Below are 6,627 nucleotides of genomic sequence, written 5' to 3' on the forward strand. Positions count from 1 at the left end.
TGCCAGGGCAGGCCCTCTTCGCTGTGTATCTAACTCCTGCACCTGCCCAGCGGCCCCTCGAGCCCTGCGTTTGTGACGATCCCTGCAAGATGAACTCCAGATCGGAACAGCCTCTCCTGTATTTGCTCCCTGCGAAATTCCTTCGCACTGGGTCCTGTCCTTCTTGAAACACACTCCGCTCTGTTTCAGAGATGCCACTCTCTCCTGCCTTCCTCCTCCCTCTTTAACCATGTCTCTCAATTCCCTGTGCTCATTTCCTCCTCTCCACCTAGCAGAGGTCCCCAGGCTCTGTCCTAGGTATCTCCTTTGCTTGAGGACCTCCAGACTCCAGGGCCTATGTCCATCCGGCCACCTATTACTTAGCAGCTCCACATGGTGGCCCACAGCCACTCCAGGTGCAACCTCAATTCTCATCTTCGTTCCCAGAGTTGTCCCACAGTGCCACCACCAATGTGGGTTTTGTTTAGGCCCCAAATCGTGATTGACTCCCTCCTTGTCTTCATCCCCGCACCCAAGCCCAGTTGATTTTAACCCCTAAATGTTTCATCGACCTGTCTCCTTCCATTCCCACTACCGACAGGCTAATCCAAACTAGCATCTGCTGCTCCGTCTCTCCACATATTTCCATGCTCTCAGTGGATCCCGCCCCACAGTAGCCGGAGTACCTGCGAACCATGCACATTTCATGCCACACCTCATGCTCTTTTCCTCGGCTTCCTACTGTCAGCCGCCTGCCTGGCCACCAGCCTTAGACTGGCAAAACTCTTTCTGCCTTGGAGCTCCCCTGCCTGGATGGACTCCCCCTCCCTCCTTTGCCCACTCAGTGCCTGCCCAGCCTCCTCATCCTCCAGGTCCATCGAATAGGTATGTCCTTGCCTAGGCTTTAGTGCAGCTCAAGGGAGACCAGGACATTATTCGTTTTAAAGTGTATCTTCTTTCCTAGTCTATAAGCATCTTGAGGGCAGGGATGGCATCCGTGTTGTTCACCATCAGTGTCCTGCACAGGGCGAGAGGTCAGACAACATAGAGGTGGAAAATGCTGGTTGCCCAGGTTCAAATACTGCCTCTATTCCCTCCCTCCCTCCCTCCCTCCCTCCCTTCCTTCCTTCCTTCCTTCCTTTCTCTCCCTTTCTTTTGCTTTGTGTGCAGTCTTTATTCCAAATATTTGTTAAAATACCATTAGGTTATTCCTCAGGACAAGAGCGAAGATCACCCCCTGCAGAAACATAGGAACTATGTACAGAATTTTACAGAACAGAGGACACCACTTTGGCTGAAACCTGACTGCTGACCAGAGAACAGAGTTCTGAGTGGGCTCAACGGAGAAAAGGAAATCGGAAAGGGAAGGTGCCCATCTGAATGAAACTTCAACTTCCATCAGGGCAAGTCTTGTGACGGTCATAGATTGGAGGCTCTGTTTTTGGAAGGTTCGAGTTCAGCACAGGGGGTTCCATGTGTCTATTTGGCTACACCCCTGGCTGAGGTGCCGTTAGGTCAAAGTCACTCGAATTCCTGGCCAGCCAAACACCCGCAACAAAAAGTCCCAAATTGAGGATCAAGTTCCTCTGGAAATCGTGAAAGCAGTAGACGCCCCGGAGCCAATCTCCCATGCAGTCCGGAATTTCGGGGGTTTCATTTGCATACCGGCACTCACACCGACCCCGCTGGAAGCCACAGTGGCAGCCTCGGGATCTGCAAGGCGTCTCCCTGCCTCTGCTCGTTTCTAATTGCGTGCTCTGAGCAAGTTGATTTAAGCTAATATCTATCTCCTAAGAGTTACTGGGATGGGTAAATGATAATGTGTGTAAAGAGCTTCACAATGTACTCGGCACATAATAGGTGTGCAGTAAATGTTAGCTATTACGATTATCAGAGGTGCCAATAAATATTTGTTGAACGAATACTTTGCCAAAGCTTGTGCTCAATAAATATTTTCAGCCTGAGTCATTTCCACATGGTAGGTGTTACTGGATTGAACTGTGCTCTAGTGCTTGCAATTATAGTCCGTGCACAACGTCCAGCACAAGATGGGCACAAAGCAGGCATTCAATGAAATAATGGTGGTGCCATGGGGCCCCTGGGTGGCTCAGTCAGTTAAACATCTGCCTTCAGCTCTGGTCATGATCCCAGGGTCCTGGGATCGAGTCCTGCATTGGGCTTCCTGCTCAGAAGGGAGCCTGTTTCTTCCTCTCCCTCTGGCACTCCCCCTGCTTGTGCTATCTTTTTCTGTCAAATAAATAAAATCTTAAAAAAATAATAATGGCAGTGCCAGTAACTACCCCAAAAAGTGAGCGGTCCTTGCAACAGTGTTGGTGAAACCACTACTTCATTAGAAATGCTAGAGATAGGCTTCTGGAGCTCTTGCTATATTCCTGCTTCAGCGTTTGATGCACTGAGACAGAAGGACAGTGAGATGGTCTAAGTCTACTTAATCATCGCTCTAGGCTCAGTAGCTTGTCCTGTGCCTGGCGTATCTGCGGCAGGCAACATTTTTTTTCAATGAATGAAAGATTAAAGAATGAATGAGAATAGAATTTGGAGTCTGAATAACCGGGTACTAATCTCAGCAGCTTTTACAAAAAATGGAAAACCACTCTCTATCTTCTCTCTCCCTGCCCAGAATAATTTCTAGAAAAAAAAATCATCTCCGTCCAAATGCAGCAGTAATTCTTGTCTCAAGGAAACTTGCATTTACTTTGATAGAACTGATCCAGGAAGTTGAATCAGAGCCACTTTTTGATAGGAGTAAGGAACAGGTTGGGTGGCGTCCTGTTCCTGAGGGTGGCGCTGATGTGCAGAACTCTGTTCCTAGATGCTGACACCGTGGAACCTTGGGTGTCCTCCGTGGTTCTTTTTGCTGGATGTCCCCCTTTTCTCAATGCACTCTTCCAGATCTCCTGGAGTCCTTGCACCTTAGGCTTTCACTGACTCTGCCAGCCCTGATCCCTTGTCCCTCAGGACCCAGCCCAAGTCCCACCTCCTGCAGGAAACCAATTCAACTGTGTGTCCTTGTTACCGTGGCTGCTGAGTAGCCAAGCTGGTAGAAGAGGACAGACCTCCACTTATGTGACCCTTTCAAGCCTCACGTTCCTCATGGTGGGAACATGGGCAAGTCCTTTATCTCAGTGCCTCAGAAGATGATAGGACTTGATTCGTGTGAGGTGACCCATGCATGGCACGCAGTAAGTGGGTACTATAGCAATATTAGCAACTAACACAGGAATGTTTATGGGGCAGAGGAGGATCATGTAAAGTTCCTCTGTGACCCTGTCGCTTCACTTCTTTCTCCATTTATTGCTCCGCATGTATGTATCCTTCCCTCTGCAATGCTGTTTACTCTGCCTGGGATTCTCTTTCTTGTGTTCCTAGAAACAGGAAGTTTCTCTTGGTTATTCCCTCTGGTTTCATGCCGAGATGGATGAATGGAACACGGATTCCTGGGTCATCCACCAGCCCCCTTCCACCCTAAGGTATTCCTGGGGAATATATGCACAGTGGATATGGCTTTTGGCCCCAACTCCAAGCATGGAGCCCTAACCCAGAAGCTTTGTCCTGGTTCCTTTCCCTCCCTGTCCTCCCTCTGGTTCTTGCTTCGCCCTCTATGGAGAAGGGTGCAGGGAGGGGGAGAAGACGCACCTCCTTGTTGATGGGAAGCAGCCCAAGCCCCCGTCTTACCTTGAGTGTCTGAGAGAGAAGAAACAGACAGGAGCCGTCCCCAGACTGGGACCTACCTTTAACCCCCTGCTTTCACATGCTGAGGCCCCCCCCCCAGGACTGGGCTTGGTTCCACGTTCTTGAATCTGACCAATCCATGACATCTGTCCTCCTTGGAGGGAGGGTGACGCGGGGGACAGCTACAAGCTTCCTCCCTACAATGACTGCTTACCCTTTGTGATGAAGCTAGATGCCATCTCTCCTGGTTTTGCTGACTCCACCCACGACAGCCTTGGCCTCTCCAGCTGTATGCCTGACTGAAACGCTTGAATGCTCTATTTTCATGATCAGTTCTCCCTCCTGGACTGCAGGCAACTCTAGGGCCTGGGGCCTGTTCTGTTAACATAGGATATGCTCTGGGGGCGCCTGGGTGGCTCAGTCAGTTAAGCGTCTGCCTTTGGCTCAGGTCACGATCCCAGGGTCCTGGGATGGAGCCCTGCATCGGGCTCCTTGCTCAGAGGGGAGCCTGCTTCTCTCTCTGCTTCTGCCCCTCCTCCTGCTTGTGCTCTCTCTCTGACAAATTAATAAAACTTTAAAAAATTTTAAAAAACATAGGATATACTCTGAAATCTTTGTTGTGGAAATTGTATGTAAAATGTTCATGCGGGAATATTTTCTAAACACATTAATGACATCCAAGCATACAGTATTTGGCAAATGACCATGGGCTTCATCCCATTATCACTGTGAGGGGTCAGGTGAGAGGTGATTCAGACTTGGTCTTGGTCCACAAGAGCTCACAGTCTCTTGGGAGAGCCAGATATTGAATAATTATAAAGGGGTGGGATGCATACAAAACACAGAGAAGGAACTTGGAGAAGGGAACCTGAGCGAGCCAAGGAAGACTTCACGTTAGAACTAGATTATATCAGGGGCGCCTCGGTGGCTCAGTCGTTAAGCGTCTGCCTTCAGCTCAGGGCGTGATCCCAGTGTTCTGGGATCAAGCCCGGCATCGGGCTCCTCCGCTGGGAGCCTGCTTCTTCCTCTCCCACTCCCCCTGCTTGTGTTCCCTCTCTCACTGGCTGTCTCTCTCTCTCTCGTATAAATAAATAAAATCTTAAAAAAAAAAAAGAACTGGATTATATCAGTTATCTAGTGCTGTGTCACAAACCATTCCTAAACGTAATGGCTTGAAACTACCAGCATCTAGTATTTTCCAAGATTCTGTGGGTGGCCTGGGAGGCTCTTGTGCCAGACCCGCCTGGCTGTCTCCTGTGGCTCCAGTTAGCGGGTCAGCTGGGGACAGCCGGGCCTGAGCTCCTTGTGCTCCTTCATCCTGGGCTGCCTCACGGCACGGCGGTCTCAGGGTTCCAAGATGGGGAGGGCAGCAGCCGCAAGGCCCCTGCGGCCTGGCCTTCAGAACTTGCATCGTATCACTGCCACCACATTCTGTTGTTCAGAGCAAGTCACAAGACCAGCCCAGATAAAAAGGATGAGGAGGGGCTCCAAAAACCGATGGCCCTGTTGAACCTACCACATGGGTTTTGAGATGGTAAGGACTTGTGCCGGCAGGCAAGGAGAGGGCACTCCGGGGCAGATACAGAGGTGGGAATACACAGGACATTTCTGGGAGCATTTCAGGCTTAATGTGGTTGGAGGGGTAAATACTGGGAGTTGAAGTTCCAAAGACAGATTAGAAGTACCCTGGGAAGGGCTTTGAATGCCATACCTGCAGTTTTAACTTGGTCCTTTGATGGTCTTGACAAGTCTCTGTTTTCAAGAGTTCGTTACAGCACCCCAAATGGTGGTGTGGTGGCTGGGAAGGGGAGACTGAAGGCAGGGACCCCAGCGGCAGATGGTGATCTACAGGGGCGAGGGGTGGCCCAGCCTAAACTGGGCAGGGTCTGTCAAAACGGCAGGATGGTGTCCTTGGACACTGGATCTTTACTGGATATTCTGGGAGAGTGTTTACCTCTCAGGCTCCTTGTCCTTCTTGCTCATTTAGAGGGTCCTGGGTCAGGGGGAGTGGCTGGATGAGAGAAGAGTGTGGGAGGAGGATGAGGGGCAAGTGAGCTGTGGTAGGAAGGAGGAAAAAGGGGGAGGGGGCTTGAGTACAGATTTCAATGGTCATGGTAAGAGATAGCTGGAGGATTACAGAAGCCCAGACTTCCTGGAAACTCTCTGGCAGGTGAAGGCCGAAAGAGGATGGGAGCACCAATTAAATCTGGGGCACACGTGGGCAAGAGTACAGCCCCAGGGAGGGACCTGACTGGATTTTTTCCCAGACTGAGAACTCCTGTCACACTCATGGCTGAGAGTCCAAGGCCTGGCATGGAGCACACGACCATCTGGGTGGGCAGAATGACATAATGTTAATTCATCTTCTTTAAGCCCCCTAAAAACACATCTTTCTCCTTAGCAGAAGTGTCTTTTGGGAAGTTTAGGGATGAATTGAAGTGGGGAGAGAGTTAGATGGGGGTTAAGTTTATTGGAGTAAAATGACTTCAGGACAGGCAACTATGACCTCTCAGGAATGTTCTGGAATGGCCAGGGAGGAACCTAGGGAGATGTATGTAGTAGATATGCGTGGCAGGGTGACCTCAGAAATGTGTGTGCTGTTCAGAGGTCATAACAATCTTAACTTCCTTTCAGCCCACCTCTTTACAATGGGTGGGTGTTTAGTGTAAGAAGTCTCAGTCCAGTGCTGGTTCAGCCACACCCGAGTCTGAAAAACTGGAGTGGGATAAGGCAGAGGAACCATCCCCACCTCCAAGACAAACGGGTTCTGTGAGCACAAGCTGGCACCTGACGACCAGGAAGGGGAGGAAAGTTGGTTGGTCCTTTATTCCAGGACAGACTGGTCAATGGGAGAGGGACCTAGAAGAGAGACTGACTCCTCAGGGTTGTCCACCAGTTTTGAGGTATCCCTGGCAGGCCCAGCCCAGACATTCTTACAGGAAGGATCCTATTCAG

The 6,627-nt window shown here is 50.3% G+C and overlaps 1 pseudogene; it reads right to left on the reverse strand.

The window, feature by feature from the left end:
* Positions 1–1,316: 1,316 nt before the first annotated feature.
* On the reverse strand, positions 1,317–3,911 carry LOC105234363 (annotated as a pseudogene).
* Between the last annotated feature and the right edge of the window lie 2,716 nt (positions 3,912–6,627).

Source organism: Ailuropoda melanoleuca, chromosome 8, assembly GCF_002007445.2.
Source record: "Ailuropoda melanoleuca isolate Jingjing chromosome 8, ASM200744v2, whole genome shotgun sequence".
Lineage (NCBI taxonomy): Eukaryota > Metazoa > Chordata > Mammalia > Carnivora > Ursidae > Ailuropoda > Ailuropoda melanoleuca.